A 17340-nucleotide genomic window follows, 5' to 3' on the forward strand; every position below is an offset into this window, starting at 1 on the left:
GAACCGTAAGCCAATCCCAATACCTAAAGCCAACCATCTGACTAACCCTGTAAGAAAAAGGGCAAAGCATAGGGAAAATGGGCCCCTGCAACAATTGAGAAAAGGGAACTATATGTTAAAAGAGCGCTGGGTCAAAGAGTTTTAAGAGTGTTAGGTCAAAGCTTAATCAATCGATCTGACCCTGACCTAGGCCAAAAATGCAGGTTGTGCTTGTCTGCAACCTCTTCATCTTACAATGCTGTTCCAGTTGAGCCAGATTTTGGGGAAATGACCAGAGCTATGATTGTCTTTGACAAGGGAGGTAGATGGGGAACTAAAATGGCAGAAGCCCAGTTATATGGCGAAAAGACTGGGGAATGAGCCATCCCCATTGTTGGCCCATAGCAGTTGGTGTAGAAATTATAGAGTCACCCTTCTTGTGTATCAAACGATATCAAGAGCCTGGCATTCCTGTGGGGTCACTATCAGAGGAACAATGCCCATCTGAAATGTATCTTGCCCCCAGGAAAATCCTTGTAGACGTAAAATTGATTCGCAGCATGTCTCCCTCTTCCAACAGAAAGTTACTTTTCTCGCTCCACCTACACTTGTTTTTTAACTGATGGGAGGGGAATCTGACCCCTGGAAGCTGCCCAAGGCCATTCCAACCACCCCGACTTCCCATTTGGCTTTCAATCCAATCCAATACGGGAGTTTGTGTTTACTTCTGCAATATCTCTTTGAAGGACCAGACCTCAGGAATAAGTTAATGGATCCTAATCAAGAGGTTCCATTACAGCCCCTGACTGGTATGTTCCTAGCAGGAACCTTACAAGTCTGGACTAATGGAAGGAACCTCCGAGCCCATGCCTTCTCCGTGAACATTGGCGTATGTGTAGGAGAAAATGGAGTTTTCTTTCTATGTGGGAGAAATGTATTTCTATGTTTACCCACCAATTGGACTGGCACATGCACCTCCTCCCTAAAATGGATGGTAAGTAGGGAACAGACCGTCCCTGTACCCCTCATGGGACATGTCCAGAAAAGAGTGCTGTTCCTAATTCCGCTATTAGCGATCTTGAGAATAGGGACTGCAGTTGGAATGGGTGTAGGTGGAATGACCCACTCCATTACACAGTTCAGGCAGCTGTCGGAAGAATTCCAAGAAAGCCTGAACCAAATTGTTGAACTGGCGTGCGATAGATCTTTTAACTACTGAAAAAGGTGGGCTATGTGTATTCCTGGGAGAAGATTGCTGTTTCTATATGAATAGATCAGGAGCAGTCCGGGGGGTGGTCCAAGAACTATGAGATCAAGCTTCCTCTATTGGTCAAAAAGTACAAGGAACAGATGTGTGGTTCTCTTGGCTACTGGGAACAGGTTGGATTAAGCAAATGCTACTTCTTTTATTATGTGGAATTGCAAGTTTAGCATTCCTCCCTTGCATAATACCCTTACTTAAACAGCTCATTATGAGGTCGGTAAAAGGGATACGGGCTGAAAAGGAGTTAATGTTAATGGAAAGCCTAATCCCACATACCCTCAAGGAAGATGAAGTTCAGATACTAGCTCCTATATTCAAATTGCACTCTTAGAAGAAGGGAAAGTGATTCCGGAAGATAAGCCCTAAGCTGTGTATTGTTTGTATGCTTGCTTTTATTTGCTATTCTGTATTCTGCATGCTTATATTGTTAATCTAACAGGCTAGACTCAATTGTGGGTATTAATAGAGTCTAGAAGGGGGGAATAAAGTAGGACGTAAAGTGAGATTTGGACATTAAGTGTGAAACCTACTGGGTCAGGCTGGACAGCCTCTCGGGGCCCCTTTACTTCTATATTAAAAAGCCACATAGGCAGAGTTGCAGCTTGCAAAAGAACAGGAAGCAAGTGCCTAACCACAAGATGCTCTAGCCAACGTCCCTATGTCAAAACCTATGTCAAAAGTCCAAACCACAAGGTTCAATTAAAGTTCGTTAATGACATGTACTCCATACCCCATCTCCTTATAAGGCTTTCTCCTCAAGGTAACCACTAAGAAATGAGTTAAGTGTTTCCGTGTTACGCTGCCTTTGAGAATGTATAAGAACGTATGCTTCGATAATGAAGGTTGTTCAGAACTTGCAATGCTAGCCATGAGCTAGCTTTCTGGACCTGGCTGCCAAATAAACTTTTCCTATATCCTGAGAAGTCTAAAGCCTGTCATTTTCTGCAATACCTTATATAATGTCTTCTAAAATAACCATGTGCTTTAGTTCCCTTTACCATAAAAAAGCATGCCATCCCAACAGTAAATCATGACCTTCTACATTCAATAATCTAGAGTTTTTTAGTGTTATCCACTCCTTAATCCACATCAAATTTGTTGCTTGGTAATATAACTCCCAATCAGGTAAGCCCAATCCTCCTCTAGTTCTAGCATCTTGTAACAGTTTGAGTTTTATTCTTGCTTTTTCCCCTTGCCAAATAAACTTCAAAACTATTTTATTTAGATCTTGAAAAAAGTCCTTACCCAATCTGATTGGGATTGTCTGGAACAGGTATAAAATTCTAGGTAAGATATTCATTTTAATTTTAGAGATTCTTCCTATCATTGATAGTTGTAGGTTTTCCCATTTCATCAAGTCAGTCACAATTTTTTGTTTTAGTCTAATATAATTGTCCTTCTTAAGAGTACTGCATCTAGGTGATAAATATATCCCCAAATATTTAACCTTGCTTCTGATTTGGATCTGCAAAGCTTCTGACAACTCTTCCTTTTGTCTTACTGGTATGTTCTTTGTCAAAATCTTTGTTTTATCTTTGTTTATTTTCAAACCTGCTACTTTTTCGTACTCCTCTATTCTCTCTAACAATTTGGGTGCTGTTTCTAGTGGATCTTCAAGAATGAAGACCAAATCATCTGCAAATGCTTGTAGCTTGTATTCTTCTTTTTTAATTTTCATTCCTCTTATTTCTTCTTCTTCTCTAATCTTTCTATTTAAAACTTCTAATGTTAAGACAAAGAGTAACGGTGATAACGGGCAACCTTGTCTCGTACCTCTCTTTATTTCAATAGAATCTGTCAATTCTCCATTTACGATTATCTTTGCTGTTGTTTATGATATACCATTGTATGGTTTGGATAAATTTCTTACCAAAGTTCATCTGTTTCAATTGTAGAAACATAAATTGCCAGTTCATGTTGTCAAAGGCCTTCTGTGCATCGAGAAACATCAAAGCCATTTGTTTTTCGGGATGAGCCTCATAATATTCCAAAGTATTCAAAATCATTCTCATATTGTCTTTAATTTGTCTCTTTGGTAAAAAAAAAAAAAACACATTTTGGTCTGAGTGGATAAAGCTATTTAAGTATTTTTTGAGTCTCTCTGCTAGTATAGATACAAATTCCTTATAATCTGAGTTTAATAAAGAAACTGGTCTATATCAGTCTCCTCCTTGGGTAGCAATGCAATGTATGCTTCTGACCATGATTTCGGTATTCTACTCTCAGATATTACTTCATTCATTACTTCTAAGAGTGGGAGAGTCAAGGTTTCTTCAAATGTTTTGTAAAATTCCACAGGAAGTCCATCCGGACCTGGGCTTTTCCATTATTTGTTTTTTAAGTGCTTCCATTAGCTCCATCATTGTTATTTTACTTTCCAACATTGTTCTAGTTTCATCTGATATCTGGGGAAGATTAGCATCCTGTAAATACTTTTAACTCCTCCCTCTTCCACCTTCTCTTGTTCATAGAGCTTAGCATAGTAGTCTTGTATAATTTTTTTTCTCAGTATTTCCATACTGAATTTGTCCTTGCTCATCCCTTAATTGGAATATTTTCTTTGCTTCTCCCTCTTTTTTCAGCTTATATGCCAACCATCTGCCTGGTTTATTTGCATTTTCAAAATAATTCTGTTTAGTGTCTCTAATTTTTTGTGCCAGTTCTTCCTTTTCTAATAGATCAGTCTATTATCAGACCTCTAGTGACAGCCTTCATTGTATCCCAAAGATTCTGCATTGATGTATCTTCTTTCCTATTTTCTTTAAAGAAAAAGACTAGTTCTTTTTCCATTTTTTGTACAAAGTCTTTTTCTTTCAATATAGTATTATTTAGTGTCCATCTAGATCTTATCCTTTGGCCTTTCCATTTAATTGTAATTGGATTATGGTCCACCCAAGTGCTTGTTTCAATCTCAATTTTCTTGTACATTGCAAATCAATTCTGCTGAGGCCCATATCATATCAATTCTGGAGAATGATGAATGTCTATTTGAATAGAAAGTATATTGTTCTTTTTTAGTATTTCTTTTACTCCATATATCTTTTAAATTTATTTCATCTATCATCCTGAAGAAGGATTTCGGAAGCAGTTTTCTATTTAGCTTTTTGTAGTCCATGTTCTGGTTTACAATGCCATTGAAATCTACAAATATCAACATAGTCGAAATCTGAGATTCTTTTATGCAATTTTTTATAAAATTCATCTTGCCTTTCATTAGGAGTATAGATTCCAATTAGAAGTGTTTTTTTGATATCCATAATTTCCACCATCAAAATTCTTCCCTCCTCATCTGCATAAATTAATTTCGCTGGAATATTATCTTTAATATAGAAGATCACTCCTCTTTTCTTGCAATTCACCAGTGTAGTAAACATTTTCCCAAGCTTTGGTTGTGTTAGTAGGTGTTCATGTCTCTTTTCTATATGTACTTCTTGTAGCCTACAAGTTGTAGGGAAATTATGTCAAGTTTTAACTTTTCTAATTTGTGAAATATTTTCTTTCTTTTAATTGCTGAGTTAAGTCTATTAATATTGATTGTAGCCATTTTTCTTTCCTCCATGTTTATACTTTATATACAGGATTTATAACTCTAGTAGGTCTGGGTTCTTGTTGTTCTCTGTGACTTACATCCCCCACCACACTTTCTTCTTTATCAATTCCACCTACAGCTCCTTCTACTTTTTCAGTCTTGATTATAGGTGCCTCCAATAGTTGTGCCACTAATTCATCTTTTCCAGTTTTCTCAGCCGTTTCTCTGAAATATTCTGCATAGAAAGCTTCTGCCTCATCAATTGTATCTATCCTGTGTCTTTGTCCTTGCCATGTAAATAGTAGACCTTCCGGTATGAGCCATCTGTAATTAACACCTTTTTTAATCAGAACTTTAATCAAAAATTGATATTCTCTTCTCTTCTCTCTCACTGCTCTCAGAATTTGTTTCAGAACTACGATCTCCTTGCCTTTATATTCTAATTTTCTATCTCTCATTTTCTGTAGAATTTGTAGTTTGATTGTTTTCTTGGTAAATCTTACATGGACTTCCCTTGGAAGGGCATTTCTCATTGCATACCTTGTATGTACTCAGAACTCTTCATCTATGCCATCCATCATCTTCTCTTTAAATATCTCTAATACGTTTGTCAATATCTTGGATATTATCTGTACTAGGTTCTCTCCTCTTTCTTCTTCTATGTTTTGAAATCTTAAGAAAAATTCAAACCTATCGATCTCCCATCTTAATATTCCACTGCTCTCCCTTTCCACATCGCTCAGTCTACTGTCTAACTTCTCAACCTTCTCTTCTTGTTGAACTTTTTCTTTGATTTTTTTGGACTCTGTCTTCATATTTCATCATCCAGTTTTGCATTTCTTCCATTTTTCCTTCCTTTTTGGCAACTTTTTGTTCTATGCTTTGATTTTGTTGTTCTATTGTCTCAATTCTTTTTTCTATACTCTCAGACTTCTTTACAATGGTGTCTAACTTTTCATCCTTGCTATCAGCTCCTGCTTGTAATTTCTGTATCACTTGCATGATTACCTCTAAGGTTACTCCTTTCTCCTTTTCTTGCTGAAGCATTGACTGTATTGATCTCTGTCCTCCCGCAGGTGAGGAGCCAGGGGTTGTCGTTGTAGAACCAACAGGTGTTACTTTTCTACTCATGTTCTCAGTTTTTTCCCCTTTATATTCTAGTGCAGGTAATATCACAGAAGTTTAGACATCAATTTATGAAGATGAGAGATTATAAATAAAGTGAGAGGAGAAAGAAAAAGAAAGATGGAGGAGGAAAGAGTGAGAATCTCTCAGTTAAGAAGAAAGGTAAAGAAGTAAAAAGGAGAAGAGAAAGGGAGAGGAGAGAAAAAAATCTCTTCAGTCCAATTTGCTCAAATTTTAAGGCAAGCCATCCATTTGTGTCCAATATCTTCAAAAGGAAAAGAGAGCAAAAAAAAATGAAAAGATACTTCAAGCCACTAAAACAAAAGGAAGGGGGGAGTCAAAAAGCCAAAGGAAAAAAAAGTCACCATCTCCCCAGCAAGATGATATAAGAATAGTATAAGAACTGCCACAAAGCTAGAACAAATAAATTCAGTCTTTTTTCTAAGATAAAAGCCTTTCCAAGATCATTCTTAGCTTCCCTTGACGCTTTTATTTAGTCTAAAATAGGTTTCCAGATACTGAAAGTCTCACAGGAAACAGCTGTGTAAACAACTGTATTCCTGCCCTTTCAGCCTTAACCAAATAGCTTACAAGGGACGCTTCTCTCTGGTAACAATGTTTCAAGTCCACTAGATGGCAGTGTTACTTGTATCAACTCTCGATACTTAAATCTTCCGTTTCAACTTCTTCTTAAAAATAACAAAAGTAGCTGAAAAAGAGCTTAAAAAAAGGAATCTTCAAAGCATTTAAGATTTAAATGAATTCAGTGTTCCCACAAAGTCCAAAATTAAGAGTATCAAAGGAGAAAAAAACCACAGAAAGCCAATCCACATTACAATGAAAGTCCAGCCCGGCTTCTGGAAGTAAAAAGGGGGGGGGAAAGACCAATAAGTTGGCCAACTTATATCTGCCACTTTTCTCTCTAGTCAGCCTTATTTTAAATTAAGTTTCCAAATTTAGGGTGTTCTCTTTCCAATAGAAAAAGGGTTTAAAAACTCTCACCAACACGACATGCTTCTCTCCAGCGCTTGCGTGTAGGAACTGTCAGCAGCTTCAGCAGCCTGGTGGCTGACTCGGGATCACTGGCAAAGGGGGCTTTTCCCGGTTCACCAGAGACTTTGTGGGTGTCTCTGGGACCACTGGATCTCCCCCTACTTTTCACTGTCTCTTCGGGACAGCTTAGGTCCAAAAAGAACTGTCCAGATGATCTGAATTAGACAGACATTCAGGAGAAGCCTGAAAGTTTGTCTTCACGCTGTGACGTGAAGCTCCGCCCCTCTCATCACATGGTCCAATGTTGGAAAACCTTTACTTCTAATTAGGCGTAAACTATGGGAACCTTTAGAGTTGGTTTTCCGCCACTCTATGCCAATATGATATCCAATAAAACTGTTCTTTAAGAAATTTACCTGTCTCAGAGTTTTTTTTGATATGGGTACATTACTTGGAATGCTAACACTGAGCCAACCATGTGTAGCGGCAGCCAAAAAAGCCAATGCAATCCTAAACTGCATTAAGAATGGTGTCAGCCTCTGCTTTGCTGCTGCTTCGGCTGCCATTGAAACGGGGAGGGGGGGCATGGTATTTGGGAGGGGACTACTAATTGTACTGGAGGAAGATTCTGGAGTTTCTGCTGCCTGTCTTACTGCGCATGCGGAGGAGGTTTCCCGCCAAGGCCAACGGCACCGACATTCCATCTTGGTGATGCCTTTCAAAGTTATCTTGCACCTGACACTTGGGAGAATTATGATTGGACTGTGACTGGGATGCCAAGGGGTGGGGAATGGGTTATTCTATATATCATTTGCTTTCACGCCTAAATAATCAGTCTTCGCTTTGCTACGCTTCTGTTCATTTATAATTAGTAAAAGTACACTTGATTTCTATCAATGGAGTCTCGTGGTTTTCTTTCCTGATTATCCAATGAAGGAGTGCTGACAAATGGATTCCATCAAGATCATATGAGATACTAATACCACTAATACCATAAAGCCTTAGTAAAACCACACCCAGAAAACTACTTCCAATTTTGGGGACCACATTACGAGCTGAGGTGGCGCAGTGGTTAGAGTGCAGTACTGCAGCCACTTCAGCTGACTGCTAGCTGCAGTTCGGCGGTTCAAATCTCACCAGCTCAAGGTTGACTCAGCCTTCCATCCTTCTGAGGTGGGTAAAACGAGGACCCAGACTGTGGGGGCAATATGCTGACTCTGTAAACCGCTTAGAGAGGGCTGAAAGCCCTATGAAGCGGTATATAAGTATAACTGCTATTGCTATTGCTATTAGAAAAAAATGTTGAGACTCTAGAAAGAGTGCAGAGTAACAAAGATGATTAGGGGACCAGAGGCTAAAACATATGAAGAATGGTTGCAGAAACTGGGCATGGCTAGACAAGTGAAGCAAAGGACCAGGGGAGACAGGATAGCAGTGTTCCAATACTTGAGGGACTGTCACAGAGAAGAAGGGTCAACTTATTTCCTAAAGCACTTGAAGGCCAGACAAGGAGATTCATCAATGGATGTTTTCAAGAAGAGACTGGACTGCCATTTGTCAGAAATGGTGTACAGTCTCCTGCTTGGGCAGTGGTTTGGACTAGATGACCTACAAAGTCCCCTCCAATTCTATTATTCTATTATTCTCTGCCTCCCGAGTCAAGTCTCACCCAAGCAAATCCAGTTCTCCTTCCTCTTTCCATTTCTTGCCAATCTCTCACTGCAACCAGTCCTTATCAGTTTCCAAACAAGTCTTTAAGACAACATGCAGTCATATTTGATTTCTCTTTTATGTATAGTTTTTTAAAATATATTCTGCTTAGGCTTTTTTGTGCCAGGGCAAAAATCAACCTAGGAGAAGCTTTGTGTGAAGGAGAATCAAGGAGATAGTTTCAATCTAATTCTGAATGGGGTCTCTCTCTCTCTCTCTCTATGTGTGTGTGTGTAGCTGCTTCTACAATACAGAAAATACAGACATTTTGGACAAAATTTCCCTCTCACGAGACAGAAATTCTTACATGAATACATCAAACTGATTACAATATAAATGAGACAAGAAAGAAAACCTTATAATGAATTTCTGTGAAGGAAGCAAAGAAAGAAAACTTTACAATCAATTTTCATCCCTCCTCCCAGTCTTTACCGCTGTCTTCTGGGGATAGAAGAGAGTCTTTTGGTCTTTACTTGTCCATTTTAGTGTTCTTTCTTTCATGTCTGCTGGATGGCCTTAGGCTTGGCTTGCTGGTAAGAGTGGTGGTGCAGTGGTTAAATGCAGCACTGCAGGCTACTTCAGCTGACTGCAGTTCTGCAGTTTGGCTGTTCAAATCTCACCAGCTCAGGGTTGACTCAGCCTTCCATCCTTCCGAGGTGGGTAAAATGAGGACCCAGATTGTTGGGGGCAATATGCTGACTCTGTAAACTGCTTAGAGAGGGCTGAAAGCCCTATGAAGCAGTATATAAGTCTAACTGCTATTGCTATTGCTATTGGTTAGTCAGGCTTGGTAGAGTCTGTCCCAGGTGTGGCTAAGTTTTTTCCTCAGGTCAGGTTTTATCAGGATGCAATCGCCAGCAGCCAATTCGAGAGTTATGGTTTGAGCTAGCAGTCCTTTGTTTCTGAGGTAAAAAAAAAAGAGAGAGGCCAAGAATACAGTTCTTTACAGACATATCTTTAGTCTCATGTTATGGAATCTCACCCATTCTGTCCAAGTGTGGAAATCCAAACATTATTTCAGAAGGCAGACAATGTAGATTTCATGGAACAGGACATTCCCACTGCCTCTATGATTGAACCACTTTTGCAATGATGAGTAAATTTCCAAGAGGGACAACAACTTGTGTTGCAAACAAACAAACAAGCAAAATCATAGGGTAGAACACCTAGACTCATAAGCATTTAAAAATGCACTCAGGCATAAAAGAGGGAGAGAAAAAGAACAGCTTTTAAAAAATGCAATTAAAAAAAAGAGGTACTTTAAGTCAACACTCCAAAATATCAGATTCCATTCAGATGGAAGCAAATTCTCATTAAGTATGTTAAAACATTTACAAATGTAAGCAAAATATGTCAAAATCATTTCTTTTTATAGGTTTAATTAAGCATTTTAAACCTCAAAAATTTCCAGAAGAAAAAATCAAAATTGTATTCAGAGCAGACAAGGAACTGTAACTGCATAGCCTTTATGTTGTGACTCAGCAGAAACCTGTGAGTTGTTTCAGGATGCAGGATAACAATGCAGCTGGGGCTCGTTAAGGATCTCCTCCTGTGGATAAAAGACTGATGGTGTGTAACCCTTGAGAGAAGCCTGTAGCTAAGTGTCTGGATTCATGTAACTCTGTTTGGTATTTCGTTTGAGTGAAGACTTTTTGTAAGAGCCATTTATCTATGTTTCTTTTGGGCTCGCAGCCAGCAAAAGCCGGGACTGATAAAGACATTCCTTTTGCAAGCTGTGTGTGTGGCAGTCGTTTGTGAACGAGCACAGAGGGGGGTCAGAATACCTTTATATGGAGATGAAAAGATCACAACAGTGAAAGGTAAAGATGCAGGAGCAGGTCTCCCATTTACTCCAAATTTCTCAGAAGAGAGTGAGAAAAAAGTGGTTAAGGTGAGCAGAAAAACTGCAGCTGCCTTTAATGACCCAAAAGGAAGGAGGGAAAGAAGGGGGGATGCACAGAGGCATTCACAGGTATCACTGGGGGCATTTCATACACACACTCATGGTAAAATGAGCAGACACTCACTCTCCACGCCTTTCCTGCTTCCTCCAAAGAATGACCCAGAAGGAAGAAGGGGGGGAAATTCACGCAGGCAATTCCAGGTCTCTGGATCCCTTCACTTATCACTCCCTGGGGCATCGGGAACACATACTCACATTCATACTGCAATCAGATGTTCATACTTGCTTATGCCAACCAATCATAATAAGTATTTCAGGAAGATTTTTTCACAAGCCACCAAGCTTCATTTTCTTTTATTAGAGGATCTCACCCTCCCTTCAGGTTTGGAAATGATAACACACATACATACACATACATACCATTAAACAACCTTGCAACTTACTGTTTCTTTATATGAAAGGGAATCAAAGTACATTCATACCAACTTTTACCATCAACATACTCACATTTGCACTGCAATCAGACTACTTGTGTAAATTAATTTCACATACAAAAATCCCATTTCATTCTTTCTTCATGCAAAGCAGTTGTTACAATTATTTCAGGGAGCTGTACATAAGCCAATGAGCTCCATTTTCTTTTATTAAGTAATGTCAACTTCCCTCCAGGTCTGGAAATGATTACACACCCACACACATGCACAAATACCATGGAATAACACTTTCAGGCCTGGGTGAGGTTCCGTCCCTTTAAATCTTTATATTTCTTTCCTTGGGGAACATGTGGCTCATTCTCCAAGCATGTGGGGAAACTCAGAGAGCAGTTTAAGTGGCAAGAAATCAGAAATTTTCTTGACAAAATCTAAATCAAAACTGTCTTCTGGAGGCCAGGTTTCTACTTTAGGACCAATAGAGTAGGTTGGCCAGATAAATGTGCAGAGGATTTTTACTCAGGTTGAAGGCAAACCTTTAGTAGGAATTTCCTTCATCTCATACATGCACACACAAGGCAACACTCTCCTCCTCCCCACCCAAAAAAAATCTATACTCACCTTGAAGAGTACAATCTTCCAGGACTGAAAGACATGAGAACAAGGTCCCTTCCCCCACAGAAAAGGCATTGTTGGAGGATTAGAGGAGGGGGGTAGATAGCTTGCAGGGAGAGTTTGAAAAAAAACCCACCAGTTACTAAACAGATAAACTGGTAACATTATTGGGATATCACAGATGAGAAATGGGGGTCTGGATTCACATGTTTCAGGAAAGGGGTGAACAGGTACAATCATTTAAACACACAATAACTGTAAGGATCAAACTTTTCTTGTAAATGAACTTAAAACATTTCCTGTGTTGTTACTTTAAGGTACGAGGAAGGAAGGAAGAAAAAAAATACTTCTCTTTACTCTGTTTCTATTGGCCAGACAGACACAAAATAAAGATCCCCTCCCCCTTTACTCAGTTTTCTGGGCCCGACAAACTGAGCGAAAGCCAGTTTTCTGCCAGTTTACTCTTTTCTTTCTTTGAACAATTTAAAATTCTTGTCTTTTTGGATTGAAGACATTTTAGTTACAATTACCTTGAGGGTGCACAAAGACTTACACAAGGACAAGGAGAAAATAAGAGGAGGGGGGGAGAACTCTCAGGTTTACACATCCTAGTCATTCCCAGCACAAATCTGTTAAATTAGGGAAGACACAAATCTTAACAAACAAACCACGTTGTTGCATAGAAGACAGAGGAAGAGACAAACAGACAAGAGAAAGAAAGAAACCCCAACATTTCCCCTTCTCTTTTAAGTATCTTTATGTAGCCAAATTAGTTTTCCTGTATCATCTTTCAGCAAAGCCCATTTGCCACACAGTTTCCTTGCTCTCCATGCCAACCAAGATAGGCATGTGCCTGGCGTCCCAGGTTTCAAGGAAATCTCCAAAGGAAATTTCTGTCACCCACGAGCTAACGCTTCCCATGACCCTTTACATGTAGGGCTCACTTTGGCCTAGCTGGGTGACCCGCCGTAGGTTTTCGGAAGAAAAAAAATTCTGGGAAGGACTTCGATTCCCTCAATGAAGTATTCAGCACCTTTCCTAGTAGGGAATTCTGCTAAGGTTTTCCAGATCCAAAAAGGTGATCTGGGACAGACCTCTGCCCCTCTGCAGTTAGTACCAGCACCTCCTTCTCTCTTTACGCACAATGGGCCTTTGCTTTTTTGCTTTCACAGGACAAAAGCAACAACAACAACAAAATTTTCATTCACTTTTCCATCCATTTTCACACACACACTCTCCTTTCCCTAACAGAAGGTCATGTGCTCTGGCCTGACCCTAATACTTTCCAGGCTCTCTTGGTAAAACACACAAAGGAACCAAGATCCAGCTGTGATTGGGAGAAAGATTTCATCATCACTCACACACATGAAGGCATACACACATTTCCCATGCTTTGCCATGCTTAAAATGAAATTTAGAGAAATAAAATTTAGAGGTACTCACCTTCTTTCCAGGCAGCCTTTGAGCTCATTCAAAAACCCTTTAAAACCTAGATCCAATGGTTAAGGCCAAGATAAAGTCTACCCACAGACTCAATGGGGTCTGTGCCGGCATGGGAGGCTTACCTGGGCCATATCCAATGGTTAGGCTAGCTTGGAGTCCCATCTGTGGCTCGCCAACTGTTGAAAAAAATGTCCTTCTGGGTTCGGCTCCAAGTGGGGAAAAAGACACTGGAGACATGGTTTATTTGTGGACCACATGGCTTGAGTCCTGAACAGAAAAGGTGATCACATGCTTCAATATTGGTGGAGAAAAAAGAAGGAAGGGCTGAGATGCTGAGTCCCTGGTTTTATGCCCTCTCTGCCCTTTGATCTTGAGCTTGTATTTTGATTGGTTGTCAGACTCCCATGGGGCCATGCAGGGGCAACTCTCTAGGCTGCATTTTGAATCCAGGTTTGGTTGAGTTCTCAGATGCCATGTGGTGAGTTGGGTAAAGTGCCAATATTATCATGCCTTAATCTCATCTCCCTGGAGCTGAAGTGGAGAATTCTTTATTATGTAAAGGGACTAGCTTGGCCTTTTAATGGTCCATTGACAAAGTGGGGATGGGCAGGAAGCTACAGGCAGCTATTCTGTCTTTTAAAACATGTTTCTTACGTTTCACATCCAGAGAAATATTCTGCCTTTTCAATATTTCCGAGGATATTTCACTTTTCTGGGAGCGGGCTGGGTGATAACTTCCTACAATCCGATGGAGTTTTTCATCTGCTTTTTATTTCCAACCTACCCCTTCATCTCTCCCTCCAGCTTCCTTCCCTTCTTCCTTAAATACCTGCTTCTCTGAATTCATAATTCTATTTAGGCATGATTTAAATGATTTATGCATATTTGTTTTAATTTCATGTAGTTCTTCAAATTCCCACCTTTCCATAATGTCCAGTCCCAAAGTTACAGTTAGTTATGCAATTCTTATTTCAGAGTTCTGGTCCACCTTAAATTTAATTAATTCAACTACTGTGAAAACAGAAGAGAAATTGGAGCCATCTTGATCTTTTGTAGACAAAAAAGAAAAAAAAAGACTTCATATTTCCCCAGTTCTTGATTTTATTATTATTTTTTCCTTGCTATTTTCTGCTTCTCATTGATTATAATTGCTCAAAATAAATTAATTGGAACAAATTTGCATAGAGCCAAATTTGGGTATGTTTCTCTTCCCTCCTGCATTTCCAAGTTCTGATTTATGGCAGTTGGTTAATTACAATTTCCCACACAGGCAAGGTTAGGTTGTCAGTTGTCAGTAAGGAGATGGTGCTTTTTTCTTGATCTTTCTCCATTGTTGCATTCCAGTTCTCATTAACTGGAGTTGCTTAAGATATGTCAGTTAAAAGACACTCAGATGAAGCAAATCTTCACACTCCTTGACTCCTTTAAAAACACAAACTTTTCAAGTCCAAAACTAAATTTAGAGTTTGTGTTTAAGTAGGTTGTGTTTAAATGGGTTTGTCATTTCTCTTCTTTCTTCTTTCTGTCCAAATTATTTCAAGCCAATAGCTCTTTTGGGGGCTAGTGATTCAACCCTCATTTTTCCCCTTCTTTCTTTTCACAAAAATCCTGATCTGTCCATCAATATTATTTATACTCTCAAGATTATTTGCCTTTTTCAAATTCTGATTTATAACTGTGGGTTAATAGATCTTACCAGGCTTTCATCTCGCCTCTGCACACTCATGTTCAGCTGCTTTGGCCTGGAGCCAGCTCTTATGCAGCATGTTGCCATGCTGCCGCCTCGGCTCCAATTCAGAGGGCAAATCTCTGACCTACGAGAGACCTGTTGCACTCCCTCTGGGTCTGATGAGATGCTGCCCCTTCTTCACCTCTCCCCCCCACAGGGAGGTTCTGATCCAAAAACGGATCTCGGAGACAGTTTGTCAGACAGGGTTCATGTGAGACTCTTCAGAGCTCACATCCCTCACATCAGTCCAGCTGGAGAACTTCACATCGACCAACCTTCTTCAGTTCTAACTGATTGGTGGGGAATGAAAGGATTTATATTCTTTGCAGTCATCTCCACCAGAGATGGTATTTAGCCGATTCTCTCCGGTTCGTGCACATTCGTGTAATGCGCAAGCGCTGCGCATGTAGAGAAGGCAGTGCGCATGTGCAGATGAGGCACATGGAAGTGCAAGCATGCTCACATTTGTGAACCATAGGGAAGGTAAGTGAATCTCACCTCTGATCTCCACCAACCTCAAAGTGCTAACAATCAGATGACTGCTTCTCATCCAAGAAGCTTCTTCTGGCCAAATGGTGGAAAATGGAAGGATTTATATTTGGTCAGAAGAAGCTTCTTGGATGAGAAGCGAAACATTTTCAAAGAAAAAACAAGAAAGTCCAATTGCCTTTTGGAAAAAAGAACCTTTGGCACAACCATGACCTGGATGATTGAGAAGCTCCATAGACATTGCCAAAATTGGGTAACACTAATGTAACTGAAAGAATAGTCTGTCAGATTCCTAAAAGTGATACTGCCATTCAATTGGGAGGAGGGGGCCCGGGAGTCAATTTATTGGCAGTGGCTGTGACAACTGATATTTTACAACTGGTTTCCTGCCGCCGAAATGCCTGAGATCCCATCACCTTTAGGGGAATGTTTATGATGGCTGTGTGGGATGTTTTGCTTTAATGTCTAATGAAAGATAGCCATGGGAATGTATGTTTATTCCGCTCTCAGGGCTGTTGATAAAGGAAACATTTTCACACTTGTGTATTGGCTAGAATCTGCATTCTAACAAAGGGGAGGGGTCACTACTACTTTAATTCTACTTGCATTGTCCAAGGGAATTCAGATGTTGCTTTGCCTTTAACGGCTTCCATTCTTCTTAATTAAAGGTTCCTTTTGAAATAATCCGTTTCAAGAGTCTTCACTTCCTTAAGTTAGGAGAGGAGCCCTTACATACTCCTTTAGATCTAATACGAAAACAATTCAAGCAATTTGTAAATAATAAATCCATACTGAGAGCAAATCAGCCAAAACATATTCCATAATTGCCACCAAGCACAAGAAAACTATGGAATAAGTTATAGCTGATTTGCTCTCAGTATGGATTTATTATTTACAGACACCCATGGAATTATTTTCTTATTAGATTTGGGGTTCCTAGTAAAAGGGAGATAAAGAAGTGAATGTTTATTCACAAATGCAGTAATTTTGATTTTTCACTTGGGGAAGCTGAACCCAATAAATGCTTTCTGAGGAAAAATTGCGTGATCTTTATTTTATGTAATAAAATGGGGGGTGGGGGTTGTGATTTATGTGATGATGCAATGGTTCAGTAGGCTTGGGGTTGGGGTTTGATTATAGTTCACCCTCCTTTTCCAAACATGGCAATAACCTGCAATGCACATGTTGGCTGCTCAGTGTAATATAATCCTTCCCAACATCAGACTACAAGTTCCATATTCCACAGCTAGCATGGTAAAACTGTGCCACTCAAGAATGATACAATCCCAGGACACTGCAGAATCTAAGAGTAGTCAGATTCCCTGGGGAAAAAACCCTCTGTTATTAAATTGACAGACCAAACCATTGCAGAACTTTTGACACTGATAGACGGAGAAAAGCTTTCTGTGTCAGCCAATGATTAACTGTTCTGCGAATAACCATCTCTGGAATGATAGGGAAAGTGCCATTAAACTCAGTTAGTGAGGCTCCTTGGTTTCAGTCATGGGTTAAGCAGAAATTGAATCAGTTTCAAGCTGTATGTTTGGAGTAGGTGTGTTCTCTCTGGGGATGACTTAATTTGAGAAAATAAATGGGATGGTTTCAGAAGAACTGAGAATCCAGTTGCTAAAGCTTTGGAAGAGCAAAAGAGACAGATTGGAGAACTGCAAAAAGGTTGGGCAGAATATTTGCAAGCTGTGAGTGGCAGAAGGAGATGAATTATATTTACTTTCCACAATAGCAATAGCTTTTCATCATTACAGGCAGTCCTCGACTTATGACCACAACTGAGCCCAAAATTTCTCTTGGCAAGCAAAAAAGTTGAATTTTTGTCCTCTTTACAATCTTTCTTGTTACAGTTCTTAAGGGAAACACCATAGTTGTTAAATTAGTAATGTGTTTATTAAGTGATAACCATCGACTTTGCTTGTCAGAAGGTCACAAAATATGAGACAGTTGCCAAGCATTTGAATTTTGATCATGAGATCACAGGGATATTGCTACAGTTGTGTGAAAAACAGTAATGTCACTGTTTTCAGTGCTGAAGTAACTTAAAATGGTCACTAAATGAATGATTGTTAAGATGAAGATTCTATGTATTTTTGACCAAGATAACAAACCATCCTGTTG

The sequence above is a fragment of the Thamnophis elegans genome, chromosome 12 (genome assembly GCF_009769535.1).
Source record: "Thamnophis elegans isolate rThaEle1 chromosome 12, rThaEle1.pri, whole genome shotgun sequence".
Taxonomy (NCBI): domain Eukaryota; kingdom Metazoa; phylum Chordata; class Lepidosauria; order Squamata; family Colubridae; genus Thamnophis; species Thamnophis elegans.